General features: G+C 46.7%; 1 pseudogene; it reads left to right on the top strand.

Annotated features, from left to right (window-relative positions):
• Positions 1 to 13,301: 13,301 nt before the first annotated feature.
• LOC120842023 lies at positions 13,302 to 17,701 on the top strand (annotated as a pseudogene).
• Positions 17,702 to 24,060: the final 6,359 nt, after the last annotated feature.

The raw sequence follows: 24,060 nt of genomic DNA, 5'->3' as shown, positions 1-24,060 counted from the left end.
ATTTTTTTAGTTTGTGAAAATAGTGTTCTTAGCCCCGTACTTGACTATTTATACAATAAAATCAGGTTTCTATTTTCAACAAAACTTCTGTGCCTGAAAGAGTTAACATCTTCACCACAGAGCAGGTGCAAATGAGTCAAACGGGTATGACCAATTCTTAAACGGCAAAGGAGAACCTCATCCCGACGGACTTTATGGAAGGAACTCTCCCATACCCCCCGTTGGGGCTTGATAACATGAAGCTTGTTCTCTTTTTCCAAATCCCAATCCAACTGCCATGACTTCATAATCGATTTCTGTATGATCGGTTTCAGGTCTTGGTGTGGCAGGCCAAGAGGCAGTTTTGGGTACTCTTTTGCAGAGGCAGTAAGCAAGTCTGCTCTTTCATTGCCGGAAATACCCACGTGGCTTGGGACCCAGCAGAATTTAATCTGGTGTCCTAGTTGAAGTGCTCGGTTAAGCCGTAAACGAAGACATTGCACGAGAAGGTTCTTGCTGTCTGCTAAGGACGAAACGGCTAGAAGAACGCCTTGAGAGTCGACAAACAGAATTGCTTTCATGATATTGTTCTCTAATAAGTACTCCACAGCCATTAAAATACCGTACAATTCGGCAGTAAAAATATTTGCAACAGTGTGGAGTTGTCGAACTTTGCTGAAGGTAATGGAATAAACTGCACACCCCCACAAAAGTTGATGTTTTCGATCCATCAGTGTAAAAATGCGAGTAGTCCCTGTATTTCTGTTCTAAATCGGCAAACTCCTGCTGAAGAAGGAGTGGAGAAACAGCTCCCTTTCTGTACTTAGACACTGACCAGTCACAAGAAATTGGCAGAAGGTCCCAAGGCGCAACTCTCTCATTGCCCCTCAACACAGCAGCCTCACTAAAGGGGAGATGGAGCGATGTTACCATGCTCTGCACTCTGAAACTCAGGGGCCGAACAATGTTCGGCTTGTTTTCAAAGAGTCGGAAGGACGTAGAAGGTTGAAGTGCATCAAAAGTGGGATGTTCAGGATAGCTGTATATCTTGTAAGCATAACAAAGACTCAAATACCGCCTTCGTCTTTCCAAAGACATTTGATGTGTATCAGAATACAAGCTAAGCACAGGTGATGTTCGAAATGCTCCCGTGGCGAGCCTGAGCCCCAGATGATGGACGGGGTCCAACATTTTTAGGGCAGACGGACGTGCCGACCCATAAACAATCGCGCCATAGTCCAGACGGGACCGCACCAAGAAGTTATAAAGTCGTAAGAGACACCGTCTGTCAGACCCCCAGGATGTGTGTGAAAGCACTTTGAGAATGTTAGACGACCGCAAGCATCCCTGCTTCAGCTCCTTGACGTGAGCCACAGAGGTAAGTTTCTTGTCCAAAAATAACCCCTAAAAATTTGTGCTCGTATTTTACAGGTATTGCAGTGCTATTGAGCTGCAAACAAGGATCAAGCAACATACCACGACATAGTGAAAATGGCACACACACTGTTTTTTCAGATGAAAACTTAAAACCATTTTCATCGGCCCAATTGCTCATTTTGTTTATTGAGAGTTGAAGCTGGCGCTCACAACTTGAGAGATTGCAGGACGAAAAGGAAATCTGCACATCATCTACATATAATGAATACGAAACTGATGGAGGTATCATTGCAGCAAGGCTGTTTATCTTCACCACAAAGAAAGTGACGCTCAATACAGCCCCTTGAGGGACGCCATTTTCCTGAGGAAAAACATCCGAAAGTGTAGAACCAAACCTAACCTGAAAAGTTCGGTTAGTCAAAAACTCCCTTATGCAGCGCAACATGCGGCCACGGACACCATGTGAGTACAAGTCCTTTAAAATCCCGTAACGCCAAGTAGTATCATATGCTTTCTCTAGGTCAAAAAATACCGAAACGCAGTGCTGTCGATGAACAAACGCGTTTGAACTGAAATGAACAAACTTTCATACAAACGTACGAAAGTTTCCAGGCGAACAAGATGATCCAATGTTGATCGCCCCTTTCTAAACCCACACTGATTGGGACCTAAAATTCCCTCAGTCTCTAAAAAGTGTACTAATCGTCTATTTATTAGTTTTTCATAAGTTTTCCCAAGGCAACTGGTCATTGCAATGGGACGATAACTTGCTGGTAGAGCAGAGTCTTTACCGGGTTTTAGGAGAGGAATTATATGTGCCCGCTTCCAGCACTGAGGAAAGGCAGAAGCGATCCACAAATGATTAAAAAAGGTTACCAAATGGCCTAGAGATTCAGGAGACAAGTGCCGCAACGTTTCATAGTGGATTTTGTCAGGACCAGGTGCCGACTGCTTTTTTGACCCAAGGGCCACCTCGAGTTCGCACATTGTGAAAGGCTGGTTGTATACAAGAGTGTCTGATCCTGACATAGCAATTGGCTGCTTTTCTGCTACAGCTTTGAACTCTTTAAATTTTGCCGAATAATTAGATGAGCTAGACACTTCACAAAAATGTTTCGCGAGAACATTTGCCTGGCCTTTCAAGGTTGGCGAAGCTGAAGGAAAAAGAGGCGTCCTAAAAGAGAGGTAGTTACCCCGAATTTTCCTCATTCGATCCCACACCTCCTTCGTAGTGACAAAACTGTTCACCTTGGAAACATATTTCATCCATGAGCTTTTCTTAGCTCGTTTCCTTGTCCAACGAGCCTTTGCTTTACATTTTTTAAACTCTATCTTGTTCCAGACCGTTGGGCAGCGGCAGAAAGTGCCCCAGGCCCTGTTCTGACGTTTAAGCGTAACAGAACAGTCTTTGGTCCATCAAGGCTTGCAGCGCTTAGGAAGATTTTCAGATGTTTGTGGAATGGAGGCAGAAGCAGCATTTATGATTCGGTCAGTAACGTACAAGGTGGCATTTTCCGGAGTCATAGCTAAAAGTTCAGCTGGGTCAAGCACTGCTTTTAAAGCAAAAAGAGCCCAGTCAGCTTTGTCTAATTTCCACCTGGGGATACGTGTTGAAAGTGAAGGAGGTGCTACAGTACTTTCTAAAAAAACAGGAAAATGGTCGCTCCCAAAAGGGTTATCTAAAATCTTCCAAGAAAAACAGGGAAGTAAAGTTGGCGATGAAAGAGAGAAATCGATGGAAGTGAAAGTATTATGAGCTGCACTAAAAAATGTAGGATCAAGTCCATTTAAAAGGCAAAGGCCGGATGACAATAAAAATCTTTCAATGACACCACCACGGGAGTCCTGGCGAGCACTACCCCACATGGGGTGGTGGGCGTTAAAATCCCCCAAGATTAAAAAAGATTGCGGAAGTTGCGCTACAAGTCCATGCAGGTCATGTAAATGCAGTGGAATATTTGGTGGCAAGTAAAGTGAAACAAGCGTAATAAGGCGGTCAAGAACAATACGAGCTGCTACTGCTTCTAGAGAGGTTGTAAGAGGAACAGAAGCACAGGCAATACCACTCTGCACAACCACAGCCAGAGGAGTTGCTATGGGATGCACGGTCCTTTCTAAAAACCTGATGACGACGTAGAACATTTGTTTGTGTGTCCTTGAGATGAGTCTCCTGTAGGCATATAGCGACAGGTCGAAGCTCATCAAGAAAAAAAATTTATGTCATCAATATTAGGGAAAAGACCACGGCAATTCCACTGCATAATGCTATAGTTCTTGGCCATTTAGAGACGAAAAAAATATATAAAAGTGACCTAAAAGGGAGATCTGTTAAGTTCTAAAATCTATTTTTACACGTGGGGTAGTCTGCTTTTTAGGAGGATCTTTCTGTTTACAGGTGGGGTCACTGGCGAGAGAAAGAGACGACTCCGATCCTGAGAGGGGAGTATCCTCCTCGGACCTGGGCCCACTTACATCCATGGGCTCGTCTGTTGCCGCCGGCAGTTGACCCTTGGAGGTCGACTGCTTTGGCGGCTCCCCTGGCTTCCTCTGTGGAGCAGAGGTGCGAGGGGGTAGGCCTCGGCCCTTAGGGGCCAAAGGGCCAGGTGGAGCAGGGGAGGTTAGCCCCTGCCCTGAGGTGGATGCTGAGGAGGCAGCATCCACCTTGCGATTCGAAAGCGGTGTCACTGGCACCGCTCCCAAAGACGCCGGAGACCTCGACGGGAGGCGCAGATCGTCCGTAGACGTCTGTGTTCCAGTCGAAACCATTGGCCGTGCCGGTCCCCTATGTACGGCCTGGGCATAAGTGCCTTTGGAGACAAAGGCAAAACGCTTTTTTGCATCAATGTAGGAAATGTTTTCTGTAACCTTTAAGGTGAGAATTTCTTTTTCATGCTTCCATAACGGGCAAGATCGGGAGTATGCTGGATGTTTTCCATTACAGTTAGTGCACTGAGCTTCGTTCTCACACACATCAGCGACGTGCTCCTTACTGGAGCATTTGGCGCAGGTCTCGCTACCTCGACAGCTTCGCGACCCATGGCCGAACCTCTGACACTTAAAGCAGCGCTGAGGGTTCGGCACATAAGGGCGGACACGGCACTGAGAGTAGCCTGCCTTTACATTAGTGGGTAGAGTCGTAGTGTCGAAAGTGAGAATAACATGCTTTGTTTTGCGTTCTATGCCGTCGCGACGGATGGTGATGCGTCGTGCTGCAACCACTCCCTGTCCTGAGAGACCCTCAACTAGCTCTGTATCTGTCAAGTCGAGCAAGTCATCTTCAGAGATGACCCCTTCGACAGTGTTCAACTTTCGAGGGGGGGTCACACTGACCTTGTAGTCTGAGACCGCGTTCAGGGCTAGAAGTGAGTCACTTTGTTTTTTTGTATTTACCTCCACAAGGAGGTCGCCTGATGCCATCTTTTTGGCGCTAAAGTTTGCACCGATAACACCTTCAAGCACTTTGGAAACTAAAAAAGGAGAAAGTTTAGCCAGTGGCTTTTCGTCCTCAGACTGCAGAACAAGAAACTTAGGAAATTTGAAAAGATCAGGGGTCTTAGTGGAAATGTCAATGACTTCGGTGCGGGTCCTTTTAAGGGCCCGATCAGTTGGTTTAGTTTTGGAACCCATATAGATGGGAAGGAATTTCAGTGCCCGGGTGCACCGCCCACCACGGAGCCCAACGAGGGGGTAGGTAATGTGCCATAACAAGAAAGGCTTGGCTGACACAATTACTCTACCAGTGCTGCCCGGGCACTATAACCGAGTGTGGATGCAGGGACAGGACCTGTTTCCACTCAAGGTTAGCCGTTGCCGCCTAAGAAGGTGAAAAAGGAAGGAAGAGAGTGTACAAGAAAAGAGAAAGAGGTGGAAGCAAAAGTAAAAGAAGGAAGAAGAGGGTAGAAGAGGCGGCTGACTGAATCATCCTGGTCGGGCCAAGCCAGGACACCCGTCTACGAGAAGCAGGGGTCGAAGCGGTGTATTGCCTTGCCCGGGGGGCCCCGAAGGGTCCAAACATACCCCGGGCTCAGCTCAACCACCAGGGTCCCCTTTTCCCCGGACACGGGTACGCCACGCACAGCCAGACGTGGGTGGGCGAACCCACATGGCTCGGGGTTCGTAGTGACGCCACTTACCAAGCACCTACCAAAGTAGGTGCCGCCTGCGTGCGGGTATGGTGGACCACGTGGCTGGGGTCCGTGGTGATGCTACTCACCAAGCACCAAGTACTTAAGGTGCAGGCGCCCCCTGCGGGGCTCGGGGTCCGTGGAGACGCCACTCTCCAAACACCTGCTTTCACAGGTGCCCCGTGCGGGGTCTGGAGCATCGAGGATTGCTTGCACCTTGTTAGCGGTTGTATGAACACCTGCGGCGTGAATCCTGTGTGCCAGAAATGTAGCCTCGCTGACTGCAAACTTTCATTTTTCTTTCTTGATTATCAGACCGGAGCTTTTTAATCTGGATAAAACTTGGTCGAAACGTTCAGTATGCTTTCTATGGTTGCGCCGCTGATGATAAAATCGTCAAGATAGACGCTTATACCTTTGATAAAAGTTAGTGTCGTCTCCATCATCCGTTAAACGATCGCTGGCGATGCTGAAATTCCAAATGGCAGCGTTGTCACTCTGTACAATCGTTTAATTGTGTTGATTGTCAGGACAGCTGCCGTGGACTCCGTCACCGTCAACTGCTGCTACGCTTGGTACAAGTCCTTTGTAGAGAAAAAGGTCCCTTCTCCGAGGTTTGACAGGACTTCTTCTGATGTAGGTAGCGGATAGCTTGCCTTTTTCGATGCGGCGTTCACAGTTCTCTAATCACCACGCAGTCTGATGGCTCCACTCTTTTTCCCGACGAGTACGAGCGGCGTAGCCCATTCAGTGTGCTAGACTGGTTCAATGACTTCTTGCTGCTGTAGCTGCTGTACCTGCTGAAGCTCGATTGTTACAGCTGATCGGAGCGCAGGGGGAACAGGGCGAGCTTTACAAAACTTCAGCGTTGCTCCTTCCTTGAGTTCCAAGTGCACTGGGGCTCCCATGTAGCCGGAAATGTCATCCTGGAACACTTTGGGATGTCGTTGAAGGACTGCCTCCGCCTCTGGCAGCGTAGTTTGTTGCTGCAGCAGTTTGATCCCCTGTACTCGGATGTGGAATGTGTCAAACCAATCTTTGCCCAAATGGTCGCACCGGACCTTTCATCACCAGTAGAAACAGGATAGGATCCTTTGACTTGAAACGCACGTGCACTTGAAGCGACTTAAAAAGTTTCAGGCCCTCATCACTCCGAGTGTAAAGTTCAAAGGCATTCTTCGTGATTTTCGGGGGATTCTTAGGCCACGTGGAGCGAAATGTCTCTTCACTAATGAGTGAACAAGCTTCGCCAGGATCAACATGGAACTGAAGAGGCTTGCCTCAATCTGAAGAGAAACGTGAAATTCGGGAACATGACTTCTCGTGGACAGCTTGTTTAGTTCATGCAATGAACTTCTGGAAGAACACGTCGGCTGGCTCACGACTTCCATCACTGTTTTAACGTTGTGATTGGTTTTCTTGCGTCCTGCTCTGCCTTGGTGCTTCTTCGCCAGACATGCCTTTTCAATATGTCCAGACTTCTTACAGTACCGAGACTCAGTCTTCTGGAATCGGCACTCTTGTGGCTCGTGCTGATCCGTGCATCGGTAGCACCGACGTTTTTTGTGTGAAGCAGAATCCTTGTCGGCTTTACAGTTTTGTTTATTTGGTACTCCTTGTTTTTGATGGCTTTCTGATGCTTGTAGTCGCTGTCTGCTCTGATGGCAACGTCCAATGCGCTAGAGAACATTAGGTCCTTCTCAGCAAACAGGTTTTGCTGCAGAAGTTCGTCGCGGATGCCGCAGACGAACAGGTCGCGCAGCATCACTTTTAGCGGCAGTTTGGTGTCCACTTGTGGCATCGCTTGTTACTCAGTGGCAGCTGCAGCACTGGATGCTTGAGACGACGCTGGTTACTGCGACGCTGGTAGCTGCGCTGTTGTTGAAGCAATATGCGTAGTTACAGAGGCCAAGATGCCGAAATTGCAGTCGCCTGCTAGCTGTTTGAAGGTCGCAACGTAGCTGCTTATTGATTTTTCCGGTAATTGGTTTTGGAGTTGAAACTTAAATCGGCTATAGGGCTCTGGAGGTCGAGGGACGATATGAGCACCAAGGATGATCACTAGCTCATTGAACCTAACATCGCCGTGTCCTCTAGGTGCCGCTGATGCTTGTACCACTTCGTAAGTCTCTGGGCCACACAGTGTTAAAAGGAGCGCTCCCTTCTTATTCATGGCGTTCGTGCCATTGGCAACGAAGTAAGATCCGAGACGTTCTAACCACGATGTACGTGACTTGCCTGAGAAAGCTTCCAGCTTCCCTTGCATGGTCGTGGCTTGTGGTCGGTGGTTTCAGGCTTCGTTGGTCCTTGGTTCTTCGTCGCGAGTGTCGTATTCGCGTGCACCAGGTCGCTGCCGCCCGAATACTTATGTCTATTGACCTGGATAGATCAATTTTCGGCACAACTGTCCTGTGCCATCGGAGGCTCGTGTGTCCAGACCGCGCTCTGCGGACACGCGCTATAGCCGCACATCGCTCTTGTTACTTAATGGTCGCGTGGAGCACCGCTTGCCATACAGGGGAAAAAACGAGTTAGAGCTGCATTCTAGCGTAGTTTTGTCATGTGAGTTAAAATATCACAAGCATATGATCCGAACGTATACATAAACGCTAGAAAAAGTGTAAACGGAACACCTGAGTGTGGCGTCATACACAGAGGTTTCAACTGTCTTTCTCTTGCCGCTTCGAGAGAATGCGCGCAGCGAGTTTGTCTCATCAAGTAATTCTTGCGGAAAGCAGGGAAATGTTGATATATCTGCATAACACGTTATGATACTCTCCTCTATCCGAACGAGAAAGCAAGGACCAGGAACGCGACGACAACAGCGCTTCGAAACTAGCGGTGAACCCCCTTTAGCGCTATTTTGATGCGCTGTTGTGGCTACTTGGTGCATCAATATTAAATATGATTTTGATATTTGTGATGGTGGATTCAAAATAAAGATGTTTAAAGTGTTTTGTCAAATACAGAACTATGCAGTTTAACTTTAACCCTTTGCCTACCGCCAAATAAAAAGAAACGATGTGAAAATAGCGATTTTGATGTGCGCTATAAATTTACTATGAAATAGAAAGCCCAAACAACAAATGCCAACAAATTAATACCTGAGAAATCTGTGAGTACACTGCAGAAGAAAAGGGGACTAATGTTTTGCTTCACTTTATTACCGCAGACAGTTCTCATCACTTTGCACATGGACGTTGAGACCGGGCGTAGCAGTACCGCCGACAGTTCACATCACCTTGCATGGAACGTAATTGCAAAACATGGAGGGGGTGGAGGGGTATTTTTTACGTTCATTCTACTCCAATGCCGACATGCCGACATGCCGACACGATGTCGTCATAGAAATCAGAGTCGTCTGAGCTAAAATCCAATAACTCAGTTGCATTGCTCCCGCTGTCCCATGAAATATTCGGTTCCTCGTCTTCCGAATCTAAAGAGACGTCACAATATATTCGTTTCTGCCCCAATTTCGAGGCAAGATCGTCACTACGATTGCAGCGACCAGAAGTTCACGCCGACATTTTAAAATCCCCTGTTGCGTGCGTTCGAACAATGTTCTGCCAAATTCAGAAATTTACCGCGATTTTTTTTATTTTCCATGAAGCGCCATCTATCCGCGGCAGATCTAACTACTGGGTGAAACAAGGAGACGGTAGGCTCTTTAAATCGACCGGAAAATTCGGTTTCTAAACCTATCGCGCTACGACTTTGTGGAGCGTTGCCCACAGATGGTGCATTTTTTTTTTGTAAAATTTGCAAAGAGCTAACTTAGCTGAGGAAAAAGTAAAGAAAAAAAAAGGCTTAGCTTCTACGGAAACACAGCGAAGCCACCGGTCTTCAAACAACACGGCGCCGTTTCGCACGGGAGACAAGAGATGGCGGAAACGGTCGCGACGCCAACTGCCACCAACGAACGAGCAGACGACGCCGAGAGCCGCCGAAGTTAGCAGACAAGGAACTGCAGTTCCTCGTTGTTACCGCGCCTGTTTTTGTTTCTGCGACTGTCGCCGCCTGCGGAACGCGCGTCGCTTGAGTCGAAAAGATTGTCTGCTAAAGACGCTGGCTCTCGGCGCCGTATGCTCGTTCGTTTGCGGCGTTCGTTGCTCCATCTCTTGTGCCCCGTGCGAAACGGCGCCGTGTTGATTTGAAGACCGGTAGCTTCGCTGTGTTTCCATAGGAGCTAAGCCTTTTTCTTTCTTTACTTTTTCCTCATTTAAGTTCGCTCTTTGCAAATTTACAAAAAAAATGTACCATCTGTGGGCAACGCTGCACAAAGTCGTAGCGCGACAGGTTAAGAAACCGAATTTTCCGGTCGATTTAAAGAGCCTACCGTCTCCTTGTTTCACCCTGTAGAAACATGTCGACTAGCCCAGTTTGTCAATGGTAGCACATTGGAGCCCGAATCAACGTGGACGAGCCCAGCTCGTCTTCGGGGGGAGCGGTGCAAACAGTGTGGAAGAACCCAAATCGTCCACGGTAGGGAAAGGGTTCGACAGATGAAAGGGTACTAGTGCACATCCTTTATAAGCTATTCATAGTCATCTATGTTGGCACAGAGAACCTTTAAACCAACAAATGTGAATAGTCGAAAAATAGTCTATCTGAACTAGCAGCAAATGGCCCGCGCTCGTAAATCACGTATGATGTTCGTCAGCTCTATGCTCCAGCGGTTTCCTTTTTAAAAAAAAGCAGTAGAGAATAACTGTACTGAAAAGGTACAAAACACGAAATTATACTTTCTCTTTACTTATAGCACACTGCTTCTGAACTTCCAGTACATTCCAAGTGCACCGTAAGTACACTAAAGGTGTCATTTATTAGACTGCAAGTGCACTGCTTTGAATGTCAGCACATTTCATCTAGAGTGAAAGGATACCTTCGTGTACTCTCAGTATTTATAAGTTCTGACTGACGGAAGGACTCATTTTACCATTGGCTGCAAAAGTCGACACTGTCGTGTAACAGGCTCGAACTTCTACTAAAGTTGTTTGGTGGAGGTTAATTGTACGTTGTGAAATTTGAAGACAAATGCATTCCTGGGAAACGTTACCACTGCACCTTTGATCATTTATATGGCAATCACAGAGAACCGCGTCAATTGAGTAGAACCTGTGCCGTCGTACGCAGTGCGCCACGTCGCCCCTTACACGCCGCCACATAATCAACTCTTTAGTGACCCAGTCGGCTGCGTAGGAGTTTCCTTGAAATCGTCAAGGCTGTGCCTTATTCAAACAAATCTGTTCAAACTTACTGGAAAGAGATACGTCGGAAGACTCCCGCGTATCTTCTGGTTGGTGGGCCTCGCTGTATACCCGGCTCGGAGGGATAACACGTCTCCAGCGGTTTCAATAACAAGAAACATTATTTAATTGGATATGTACAATATGATTAACATTGTTACCAGCGGCGCCTGAGTCCAGGCAGGGACTCTTCGTGCGCCGCCTCTCATCCGCCTTATCTAGGTAGCGCGTACAATGTGCGCGTGTCGGGCGTGACGTCGCCGCCACGCGGGACCACCTGTGCCACGCAGTCGGAGAACTGCGCAGGGGAGCCACCAGGGTGGCCACACTTCCCTCCATCAAGCTTCGCCCGCCATGTCGATGACGGAGACGTTGTTGTGGGCGTCGGGGGTGGATAGCGCTGATGGGCGGACTGGTGTAGCAGGTCTGGTCGGCGCCGCTCGACGAGAGCGATGGCCAATTTGATGTCCCGCTCGCCCAAGTTGGTTGACGTGCGCGATGTGTCCGGCATCCGCCTCTCCCCAGCTCCTTGGTCAAATGCTGCTTTTTCTGTAGCTGCTTGATCAGCTCCAGCTTGTCATAGACGTGCTGCATCCCCTCCAGCTGTCGCTTGAGCTCCTTGTCCTGGCTCAAGGCTCGGCTGGCAGCCACCTTTTCTCTCTGGATCGTCTCCAGCAGGTGACTGCTCTCCACGTAGTCCTCCTTGATCAGAGTCAGATGCCGCTGCGTCCTGTAGGGGGTGGCCGCTGTCCATGGTTCCCTGGGCCGCCCCTGACGCGCTGACCTCCTCGGTAGCCCGGTCCACCACGAGCCCGGCCGCCGTGTAGTCTCGATTACGGGCGTGAATAAGGTGTTGTCCACGAGCCATCTTCGTAGAAAAACAAGAAAGCAGACGCTTAGTTGAGGTATGAGCCTGACGTTACATTCGCACCCCTTCTAGAAATTTCAAAATAACGGATATGAGGGGGGCACACAATCTTCTCTCCCCTCTCTTGAAAAGGGGCCAGATCAGTTTACGTAGAAAGCTGCCCCCAGAATGCGAGAGAGGCGAAGCTTATCTTTTAGGTGTCACCGATGTCGCAGGTTATACCGCCGTTTTGGGGGAGACAAGCGGGTTTCCAGAACGGGACTGCCGTCAATGTCGTTCCGGTCCTGCGAGGAATCTTCGCCTTCTGCTTCAAAAAAAAAATCGTTTAAGGTCGGTGACATGAATTAGTCCGGTTTCCTCACTAGACTCACAGTGAACTAGTTTGTAAGTGAGTGGTGAGCAGTTTTCATGCACGCGAAACGGACTTTCCCAGCTGTTTGCGAGGGGGGCTGCAAAGCCTCGAGCGGCGTCACTCAGTGAGTGTGTAGGCCGGAGTACAAAATCTCCCACCTCGAACTGCAAATCACGTCACCTCTGGTTGCACTGTTCTGCCCTCTGTACTCGGGCGACGTCGAGATTTTCTCGCGATTCTCGAAGATTGTCGGAGAAGTACTTTTCCAGGTCGTCTGCGAACTTCACCCAGGCGCCAAGCCTTCCCCCAGACTCTGTAGAAAGGAGCCTATTCAGAAGCCGGAACGCGAGCTCCTTGCCAAATTCAATTGGGCAAGAATGAGACCCGTTGACCGATTAGTGGTCGTACGGGTTGCGAATGCCAGCTCCGGCAGGTTCGCGTCACAGTGCTTGTGGGGCTCGGTATAGGCCACTAACATCATCTTAAGGTTCCGATTTACCCTTTCCGTGATGTTTTTATGTGTGTGGTATGGGGAAGTTATTTTGTTCTTAATTCCCAGCACCGCGCAAGCGTCCACCAACACCTTACTCGTTAGTTAGGAGTCATTATCGCTTACAAGCTGTGCTGGAAAGCTGAACCTAACGAATGTTTCAAGCTGGCATTCCCAGATTTTTTGCGAATCTAGCTTCCACAAAGGGAATAACTCAACCCACTTCGTGAAGCGGTGGGTTACCACAAACAAGTACCGATTGCCGCGGGGACTACGTTGGAAGGGGCCCATGGCGTCACAGCAACAAATCTGCCAAGGGCTCTGACTGAACATTGGTTTCATGAGACTGGGGGGCTGACAACCACCTGGTTTTGCCTTCTGGCACACCAAGCAGCTACGAGCGTATCGGGGTACATCCTGCCTCATGCCTGGCGAGGTAGCGATTTCGGATAACTTTTCACAAGTTTTTTTTCCAATGCAGTCTCCTGCCAAGGCATTGTCGTGCCTATATAAAATGAAAAGCTTACGTAGCTTGCGGGGTATCACGTTCCGGAACTGCGAGACGTCCGGATTGTCGACGGCCTGGGGGATGTAGCGCAGCAGCATGCCGTGGTCGCTCCTCAAGTACCCAGGCAGAACGAAAATATTGGACAAAAAAACAGACAAATATTGGTCAAATTTAAGAAATAACGGTCCCATAATGATTTGCAACCCGGCTCGAGATCGGTTCAACAATTTGAACCGATCACGGTGAAAGTTTGAGACGGATATCGTAAACCGTTTTTCGGCCGTCTTTCAAAACCGTTTTACAGCCGTTTTTCGAAATGTTTTGTGGCCGTTATCGTTGAAACATTTTGGCATTTAAATGTCTATTGTTAAAATACGTAAGAAACACCAGTTTCATCAAATGTGAAACTCTTTATTTTCAACGGAAACGGACGCTTCATTTTAGAGAGAACTGGAGACGTCTGACCATCTTCAACTTGGGCAAGGGGTATAAGAGCCAATGTAAAAAAAAAATCCACTTCCTTTATGGGTAAAGGTTGCGGTTTCCGTAGTGCCGGCATGGTGTCCCGTTATCTAGAAACTGAATCGTTTGTAAAAACAAGGCATATAATTTTGTGAAATGACGGAACGTCTGTATTTCATTTTACGGACAGTAATCCGTTTTCCCATTTTATTGGTAAAAGTTCCTTGTTTTCTATTGCCGGCAAGGCTTCCCGTAATCTAGAAACTGGACCGTCTGTAAAAACAAGGCACCTGATTTCGTAAAATGACGAAATGTCTGTAGCCCACTACGGACAGCTATCGGTAGGAATTATGAAAGCTGTCGGCGCTAAATAACGAAGCGCTATACCTTTCGGCCTTATTTGAGGCAAAGTGACGAGCCATCCGTACCACCTGCACCTTCGATACATCAGACGACTCTCCTGGAAACGCTATACCTCTGCCAGGGGTGTCGCCCGACGTATCGGAGGTGCAGGATTCATGCAAATGGCTCGTAGCTATGGGCTTCAAGAAGGCAGCAAGGTTTAGTGCTCCGTTATTTAGTGCGAACAGGTTCCACGTTCAAGCTAGCCGAAGTCACATGAAGCTTTTGAGGTACGGATTGTTATGGAGAGTTTATAGCTCAGCCGTTGAATATGTGAACTTGTATAATTTTTCATCCTTGGACAAAGCAGCAAGAGTTCAACAAGAAAAAGAGCACACAACCTTTTGTACTCATAGCCAGGATTTTGTTGGTGGGAGATCAGCTGTTCCTAGAGATGACAGCTGAACAAACGAACCAATTAAGAAGTTTCGCCACAATGCCTTTATGGGAAAAAGGCATGCCTTGCTTTAAGTTGGGAGAAATTTCACATTACAGTTGTCCTTCCGCTCGCCGCCGAGATGCTCCTCCATGCTTGTGCTTATAGTTGCCCTTCAATTGAAGACCTCGTCGGTATCTTCGTGGTGCATGTAAGGGCGGCTTGAAATAAAGAACAGGAGAGGATGCAATAGTAATACACAATCACAACAAACTGTATAGGACATACATGGATACAATCAGCAAGCAACGTATAACCACATAGCCGAGCTCTCTACCTGTCTACTGCACATGACATATAAAACAAACTTCCCATAGATTAAAGCGAAGTAAAAATTTTCAATGATTTAAATGTCCAACCCAATAAGTGCTTCAGAAATAAAACTAGCAAATTAAGATTTGCATCACCATTCAGTGATATCAAGCACATTCAAGTGAGCCATATTTCTTTAGAGTATACAGTAGGCTCGCGATAGTTCAAACTTGGAGATTTAATGTTTCTGGTTAAGTCAACCAAATATTCAAAGCTTGGGTTGTCCCGCTACGTTTTCAATGTATTCATAAGCCGCTTAATTTGAACTACGTTTTCGTGTAATTCATACTTTTTGTTCTCGCGGACCCGTTGAGCACACTTCCTTCTGAGCACCGGTGCAGTACGGAAAAGCGGCACCTGCGGACCTTGCTTTCACAGGTGTTGCTTTCCGGCGGTGCACTGGTGCTCAGTAAGAAGCGCGCTCAACAAGGCTAAAGCAGAGCAGAGCCGTATATATAGATCTTGACATATGAAAGGAGCAAGCAGAGCCAAGGCGTGCATCAGACGCAGATAGAGGGCTCGACAAGCTCTGTTGGCCAACCAGAAGCTGAAATACCCCCTAGCCATAGTAGCGAGAAACGGTATTTTTAACCATAGTTTTGTTTAACCCGAGACTGGGGTATTTCGGAAAAGGGACGAGAAGAAAAGAGGCCACAAGGAGGCGACGTCTCAAACACAGCTAAGGATTTTATTCCATCGTATGCACTTTTATACACACCACGTCCACACACCACCAACCAAGTCGACCAAGGACAACATAACACCCGGAATACACTAAGCCAAACATAGGCCCAAAACATTACAGAAGAAAAATCTTTCAGCCAGACAAAAGGACAAGATAAGCCTCCGACCACACAAAGTCAACAAAGAACCGTTAAAAGGTTTTTTCAAACCCGCAAACACACGGAACCAAAGGGAAAGAGGGCATACAAGACCTATTTACACAAAGCCAAGCAACAAACCTGGAGCTGCAAAAAGAAGATCATCAAGGCGTACAGGGATGCCACAAGTGCCAGGGTGCTTGAGCTGAACAGGGCATCGGTTCGGCTTTGGACGATTCTACTCGGAGAGGGTTACAGGAACCACCAGAGGTTTCGACTGTGGGACACAGGAAGAAGACAGCATTTTGAACGAAACTGGTATGTGCGACGAAGATTAGTGTTGGACGCTGTAAAAAGGTCGAATATTGGGTTTGGAAATAGTTGTAGTTTTGTGAATGGTGACCAATCCGCTGGGGATCGGAGGTGCGGTATTGTGAATCCTTGTAAAGTCGCATTTACAGAGAGGACGGAGGAATTGTTGAGAGGAGGACCGAAGTTTTGTGTAAATGTAAAACCGTCGAGAGTAGATGTTTTTTCCGCGATCCAGACAATTGCTAGAAAAGTAGGGTTAGACGAAAGGGTTGCTTTTGTGGACTACGCGGTCAGTAGAATGGAAAGAGTAGTGGATGATTCGTATAAAAAAGAAAGGAGGAATTTTCAGGCTATCACGGAAGTAAGAAAGGACTTTAAATCTAGATGACTGGAATTGTTACAGACCGATAAGAGCGGTATGTTTGCCGTCGTTCCATTGGCGGTCTTTGAAAAAAAGTCAACAGAGGCATTGGACTCGGTATTCATGGCATGGCAAGGCAAGTTGGGAAAATTAAGGAAGGACATCTCAGCTACACTTAAAGACGAGGGTTTAGAGACCTTAGCCAGGAAAGTCCTGAATCAGCCGAGAAGCACTTTAAGTTTAAAATTCTTCTTAAAGGACCACAAGCCGGAAATGCCGTTCCGTACGGTTATTAATGAGAACGGAACGTGGCAAAGCATGGTTTCGAAGTTTCTTCAAAAAGGTTTAGACTTCGCTAGATTGGAAAACAGTCTTTCGTTAAGAAACTCAGACGATTTTGTTCAGATTTTAGATGCTCACCATGGGAGGCAATGCTCGTTGATCTCGATGGACATTAAAGATATGTACTATTCTCTTGAAAAACAGCTGTTGATGAGTAGGGTTAGAGAGGCTTTGGAGCGTAATTTGGTAAAATTTCAATCAGGTACGGGGATTCCGGTAGATAGTTTTTTAGCAATCCTGGATCTTTATCTTAAAGCCACGGTAGTGGAGTTCAAGGAAGGGTGTGTGTATTGGGTCTGCGGTGGCACCTATTTTGGCAGAAATTTATTTAAACTCCTAGGATAACGCGATCTCGGAAAGGCTGGCAGTTTGGGGGTCGGGTGAAGTTTTAGTGAGAAGGTATGTTTATGACATTGTGGTCATGAGCTTACATGGGAAGGATACGGCAGCAATAGAGAGTCTGGTGAGAGCCTCAGCACCGGAACTTACCTTTACTGTTGAACGGCCAGACAGAGGAGTTTTGCAGTTTTTAGATTTACGTATTCACGTGCAAGAAGGAGTGTGCTGGGAGTACGGAAAAGAATCGGCAAAGCCAGTTTTAAGTATAAGAAGCTGCCATTGAAAGACTGTGAAGGCTGGGGTGGTCAAATCAATAATCGGAAACGCTCTAAAGAAGTCATGTCTTCATTATGTAGGCCAAGCCCTCAAAAGGCAGTGGTTGAGGTTAGAGGATGCGGGTTATGATAAAGTTTTCATCACGAGGCAGCTCTCCCCAAGTTTCGGCGAGAGAAATGGAACAACGGGAGATAGAAGTAAAAAGGTAGCCGTAGTCCCGTACTACCACAGTGTTTCGCATAACCTTAAAGCGAGTGCTCACAGATTTGGAGTTGACGTAGTGTTTTCATCTGATTACAAATTAAACAGGATGACTCCGTTCTTTGCACCTCCAAAGGGATGCAGAAGGCAACATCAGGACAGGTCAGTGGCTTGCAAGGGAGGTGTAGTCTATGAGATACCCTTAGCATGTGGTTTTAGATATGTGGGGCAAACTTCGCGGTGCGTGAATGACAGACTGACCGAGCATAAAAGAAATGTAAAAAACGGGGCACCGAACTCGGTGATCGCCAAGCACGTGTCTGAGTGCAACAATTGTAAGGTGTTTTGGTCGGAAACGGAGGTAATACATCGAGAGGAAATTGAGATAAAAAGGGTAGTGAAGGAAACAGTCCGAATTAAGTCGATGGGAAATTGTATTAGCCAGCCATCAATGCATCTAGGAGAAAGCTCAAGAAAATTCCTCAAGATGTAAACCCCTCGGTTTTTTGTTTTGTTTTTTTTTAGCTATCCAGCACTTTGTGCGCTGCCTACAAAGATGCAGTACAGGTGCAGGACATATTGTTTGTTCTGGTATTCCTTGTTACTTCTTTCAAGTGTGTAGTTGAGGTTGGAACTTTTGCATTCTCCCCTTTGTATATTTTGGTTCATGGTTACCCTCTTCCGCTTTCCTTCAATGTGTAGTGCGGGTTAGAATGACCGGTTGCCGTTTTTTTTTTTTTTTTACGGTGACTAAGTACCGGCTAGTTTATTGGTTTGTTGCTTGGCTTTGTGTAATTAGGTCTTGTATGCCCTCTTTCCCTTTGGTTCCGTGTGTTTGCGGGTTTGAAAAAACCTTTTAACGGTTCTTTGTTGACTTTGTGTAGTCGGAGGCTTACCTTGTCCTTTTGTCTGGCTGAAAGATTTTTCTTTTGTAATGTTTTGGGCCTATGTTTGGCTTAGTGTATTCCGGGTGTTATGTTGTCATTGGTCGACTTGGTTGGTGGTGTGTGGACGTGGTGTGTATAAAAGTGCATACGATGGAATAAAATCCTTAGCTGTGTTTGAGGCGTCGCCTCCTTGTGGCCTCTTTTCTTCTCGTCCCTTTTCCGAAATACCCCAGTCTCGGGTTAAACAAAACTATGGTTAGCTTCCACCAGCTCGCCTGCACCCTTACAATTTTCTCGGTATTTTTAAATGCGTGAGAGTTAAATGTAGTAACTCTTCATGGTTAAAAATATGGTGCACGCAAAGTGTCGGTTATGGTTATGCAAGAAGACGTAAGAAACGAATGTACCGCTTGAATTCTGTTGTGCTCAAATGGAGTCTGACCACTTCGACGGCGAATTCCCGGCGCTCGGCGCCTGATGTACGGATTATGTCAATTGTTCAGCTGGTCGCGCATGATTTTTATATTTTCCATATCTTCCACTGTGATTTTGCATGACCGTGATGAAAACATCACTGCACCCCGGTCACGGAGAGTTACTCCAGCGAGCTTATTAATTTTGTTTCTCACAACCACCGCGAGGATATTATGCGCGGCTTCTGGTTGGCTACGTCCGTATTTGTGAAAACGCTCTGGAACACACCCAGCCCACCTTCAGCCCATGGTGTCTCCTCATTTGCCTTCTAGATATTCCAATAAATGGTTAAACTATCTCTTCATACGTCTCTGAACAGAAAACACATGAGCGGCAAAAACAGCCGCCGCGCGGCAGTTTCCATATCTACTTGCACGGTCGCTGTGATGTGGTGGCATGAATTTATGTCGCAGCGTTCACGCAAGATGCTATTGAAACTGCAGCACAATGCCCGATTCCATTACGCATGGGTCGCTGCTTAACAGTTCATAATAGACTTTTTTTTCTGGTTGAACAAACTCCATTTCGTTTTGAGGTGTCACGTGCTGTCTAAACAGTCCCTGATAAACAACATTTTGAGGGTTGAATAAACTTGTGTCATAAATTTTACCAATGTTTCATGAATGGCATACCAGCTTATGATTCATGGGCCTGTGCAGAGTGAATCGTAAAATATCTGTTTTGTATGTGTAGCCATCCATTTAGAAACTCATAATATTTCTTGCAACATATTTAGATAAACTTCTGATGATTCGAGATTTTGATAATTTATATAAAATTCGTGACTTCCTGTAGTTTTAATAACGAGTCAACTGTTTGCCACGTTCAAATTAACGGTTTAGCTTCTTGGCCTTAATGATATCTGTACCTTTTCCCATGGCAGTGTATTAAATGCAAAATAGTACCGCAATGTATTTGCTCCAGTTTGTGGGCTGGCACATGCTTGTGCAACTAAGTCAAACTAGCATTAAAGAGAAGCTGAAGCACATTGTAAGACATCTGAGTTAGGAGAAGACTTCCACAGTATTTTGGCTTGTTAATTTAGTAATCGCACTAACCTTGGGCAAACGTTTACGTAAACTGTATTTATTATGAAAAATATGTGAAGCGATTACAGCCGGGTATGAATTGAGCCTTTCTTCCACCTGTAACCTATCCAAAGGTTTATGACGTCATTGTTGGCATCTCCAAATCAGCCTATTGGCCAGCAAAGGGTATCGTACCCTGCTGATGACGTCACTTTTGCTAGTCTTTATCTCCTTTCCTTTGCTCTGCTTTTCTCGGTGTGCCGCAACGAGCGGGGCCACGCCGAAATTTTAATTAACGATTACGACGCTTCTACTAACAAGATTAATAGAAAACTTTTGTTGACTCGGGATCTCTTTGGCTGGGTTTTTGGTGGCTCATGGACTGGGAAGCGGAGTTTGCAGCATAAGAGTCCCTGGTTGTGTCCCTACTTGTCGACATCTGCCGCTTAGCATGTTCAGTTCAATTGTAGCAGCCAAACATAATATCCGAGCTACAGCCGTTAGACCAAGGCGTAATAAAAGGTAGTCTAGATAGTGTTTACCATTTATAAAATGTCCAGCCACGTCTGTCAATTAGCCCATCCAGAGGCTTTCGGGGATAGTCACGAGAGCCAGCAGCTTGTCTTGGGCAGCTCGCTGTCAGCCACTCTGTCCATCTGTGCACAGTGCCACCTTCATGAGCTCCCACTGAAGAAAAGAAACAGAATCTGGTAATTGTGGTGGCTGCAGTGAGAACCAATCAGCACATCCCGGCAGCATAGGCTACGGCATGGTGTCTGGAATGCGTATCTGCATTCCTTAGCATTCTATACAACTCATGCATTAAAGTGGTCTCTAAGCGATAACATTAAATGGCTCTACAGTAGCCGGTATGTCCTGCTGTCGGATGAGACAACCCTGGCGGTTTGTTGTATAACTTCGAGAAAAAAATACACGAACTAAAGACAAGCGTCATTGCTCTCGCAACATCTAAAATCCTGGCTGGTAATGCTTCTGTGGATTGTCAAGCTGAGGGATGTTTTCTCCCCTGCAGCACAAACTACCTCAACTGCCATGATGCTCACAACCTGTAAAAAAATCCCATGGCAAGTCCATTCAGGAGCAACTGGTGTGGCTATAGAGACAAGCTCTCGCACTATGAAACCATTCCACAAATCCGCCATAAGCAGCAGCAGTTCGTTTATAGTATAGAAGTTTGTCTTTTTCCTACATTTCGAGATGAAATTGTATCTCTGGATTCTCCCAAGACTCTAGTTTCCAAGTTGAGATTTACATTGGCAGGCTGGCTGAGTTTCTGAGTAGAAAGGTTTATGTGTCACGCCACACATGTCTTTTGCAGACATTCAGACAAAGGAAGGCTGAATTTCTCCGATCAGTGGTGATTAGGGTGGAAATTATCAGACTTTTTTAATCGTCAACTTCCTCAACATTACCTTTTTTCCAGTTCATAGACACCCTGCACGAGGTTAAGTTGGGTACCAATGGTCATTAAAAACTGCATGGATCACCTGTACATATATGCGGTAACTATACAAAAGCCCAATTCATTCTACTGGGTGTCCCAAGAAGCCAGGTTTTTTACATCGGCTTCAAAATTCGGTTTCCTAACCTATCGCGCTACGACTTTGGGCAGGGTTGCCCAAAGATGGTGCATTTGTTGTGTTAAATTTGCAAAGAGCGATCTCACCCGTGGAAAAAAGCAACGAAAGAAAAAGGCTTGGCTCCTATGGAAACGCAGCGAAGCCATCGGTCTTCAAACAATACGGCACCGTTTCACACGGAAGAGAAGAGATGGCGCAAGCAGTCGCGACGCCAACTGCCGCCAACGAACGAGCATCTGGCGCCGAGAGCCAGCGTTTTTAGCAGACTATCTTTCCGACTCAAAAACGGCGCGCGTTCCGCAGGCGGCGACAGTCGCGGAAATAAAAACAGGTGCGGTAACAAAAAGGAACTGAAAAGCAGACGACATAAGTACCACAAAAAAAAAAAAACAGTTAAAATAACCTGACAAGCCATTTTTTTAATCGATTATGTGTCCACTCAATATGTTTTGTTAGTAAGGATGATAAAATTATGCACTGAAAACTAATATCAGAAAAGCTCGCGCCGTTTTTGAGTCGAAAATATTGTCTGCTAAAGACGCCGGCTCTTGGCGCCGAATGCTCGTTCGTTGGCGGCGGTTGGCGTCACGACCGCTTGCGCCATCTCTTGTCTCCCGTGCGAAACGGCGCAGTATTGTTTGAAGACGGGTGGCTTTGCTGCGTTCCCATAGGAGCTAAGCCTTTTTTTTTTTCTTTACTTTTTCCTCAGGTAACTTCGCACTTTGCAAACTTTACAACAAAAAATGCACCATCTGAGGGCAACGCTGCACAAAGTCGTGGCGCGATAGGTTAAGAAACCGAATTCTGCGGTCGACTTAAAGAGCCTGGCCGCTCCTTGGGACACCCAGCAGTAACACACAACACCATAAAACTACAGTAAAACACCAAGCGTGCACCTGTGTCAGAGAAAACGCTCAAGCCCCACTTTTCAAACATTTTAACTCATCAAAAGAGATAATAAATGCTTGTTCCCCTATTTCAAGAAAGTTAAGAAAACAGATATGTAGGAGACATCATGCGCCCTGTCGCCATGGGCGCATGGTGTCTCCTACATCTCCACGTTTGGCAGAGAGCATGGGGATAAAACTGGTAGAGCGGCAGAGCAGAAGAGGAGAATTAGGGGGCAGAGAATCGAAAAGAGCTAGAAAGTGATATATTTGGCAACAAGGTTCCGTGGCGATGGATCCAAAGCTAGAGAGCCAAAGCACGCCGTTTCACTGTACAGCTGAATATATTTCAACCATAATAATTTTCTGGGTGTAACTTAACCAATTAAAATATATAAAATAGTTCCACTTAGCTCGGATTTTAAAATGTTAGCGTAATATTAGCCAGGATGTACCAAAGTTACAGGGTTTCCCTTTTAGCTCTTTTGTGTTTTCTTGGTTTAGGTTTCCCATAGAATTTCTAGTTCCCTGCAAAACCATGATGGCGTCTTATCATGTGCATGATTGGTGTTGTGTATTGTCGGTACACTCTGTGAGCTCGCCTTTCGTTTGCCGTGTACAACTTTTACGAAGTTTGGCAGCCAAGAAATGTCGAAACCAACTGAGCACGCGGTGTGCGACATGTACTCCCACCGGCAATATGAAGGTGAACACCGGACCGTCGACCGCTCCGTGCTATCAGCGCGATGATGCAGCTACCGTGACGCCTCGCTTTCTTATCGCGATATAAAGGTGAACGCCGGGCCGTCGACCGCTCCGTGCTATGAGAGCCATGACGTGGCTGCCACGGCAGCCGCGTTATGGCGGTCATAGCACGGAACGGGTCGACGATTTGGCGTTCCCCTTCATATCGCACACGACTGTACGGCAAGTGGGACAGTGGGAACCGGGACTCCCAGTTGTTTCCGTATACCGGTTGATTAGCGAGTAGCGGTGGGGATACTGCCCAGAACCCTCTGGTTTCTGCAGCGCAATCTTTTGCTACACGTGTTCTGAGCTGTGGTGCGCCACCGACGCCCCCCCCCCCCCCTTCCCCCCCCCCTAGGGCCAGCCGTAACTGAATACAATCCAAATGAAATTTGACTTTGCGCCGTGGCGTATGCGTGTTTCTAATTTGGTATATCACAAATGCGCGATGATTCTTCAGCTGGAGAAGACGTATGACAGACCTCAAAACACTGCAGTGTGATGAAATTTATTAATGTTGCGATTTGGGCCAGTTTTTTTATAATCGTGACAAGCGCCGAAAAATAAGACAGGGACAAGAAGTTGATGTAAACACTGGCGCACTTGCAACTAACGTTTATTGAAAAAACAATCTTAAACTAGCAGTAAAAGATGTCGGTCATGACTATAACTGGTCTAGCCCTTATCGAGAAATTCATATTCTTTTGCCGATAAGGTTATGGATGTGTCAGTTGTACATTTTGTGCCTTTGGCTTCCATCTTAAACGCCTCGTATAGCTTTCTAGATACTTTATCTGGGTATCTGGCCAAACATTTGGTGTAATCAAATGACGGGACCAAGGCAGCCATTTGCCACAGTGAGTTCCGACTGTCTCGATGTGTATGGTTTCATTTCTGCGTCGCGTTCACCCGATGGCCACCCTTCCATGACGTACCGGTAGACCTTCGACAGTGTTTTGTCTTTAGCACTCTCCGCCGTGAAGTCGGATGCCCTGAGTGAAAGTTTGGTCATAATTTCGTCAACAATTGCCATGATGTCTGAAAAAATGAAGCTCACAACATCGGCGACTCCATGCTGAACTTCCGCGTCAAACTCTGCATCAGGTCCTTGAGGTAGTCGTGACAAGCCATCAGTTTTTCCAAACTGAGCTGTTGGAGTATACCCAATGTCATACTAGTACCATTGTAAGGTCAAGGCCCACCGTTGAAGTCTGTTTGCAGCTGTCAT

Source organism: Ixodes scapularis, unplaced genomic scaffold, assembly GCF_016920785.2.
Source record: "Ixodes scapularis isolate PalLabHiFi unplaced genomic scaffold, ASM1692078v2 PGA_scaffold39__5_contigs__length_11793443, whole genome shotgun sequence".
Classification (NCBI taxonomy): domain Eukaryota; kingdom Metazoa; phylum Arthropoda; class Arachnida; order Ixodida; family Ixodidae; genus Ixodes; species Ixodes scapularis.
The sequence above is the reverse complement of the archived record's forward strand: the minus strand, read 5'-3'. Positions and strand labels throughout refer to the sequence as shown.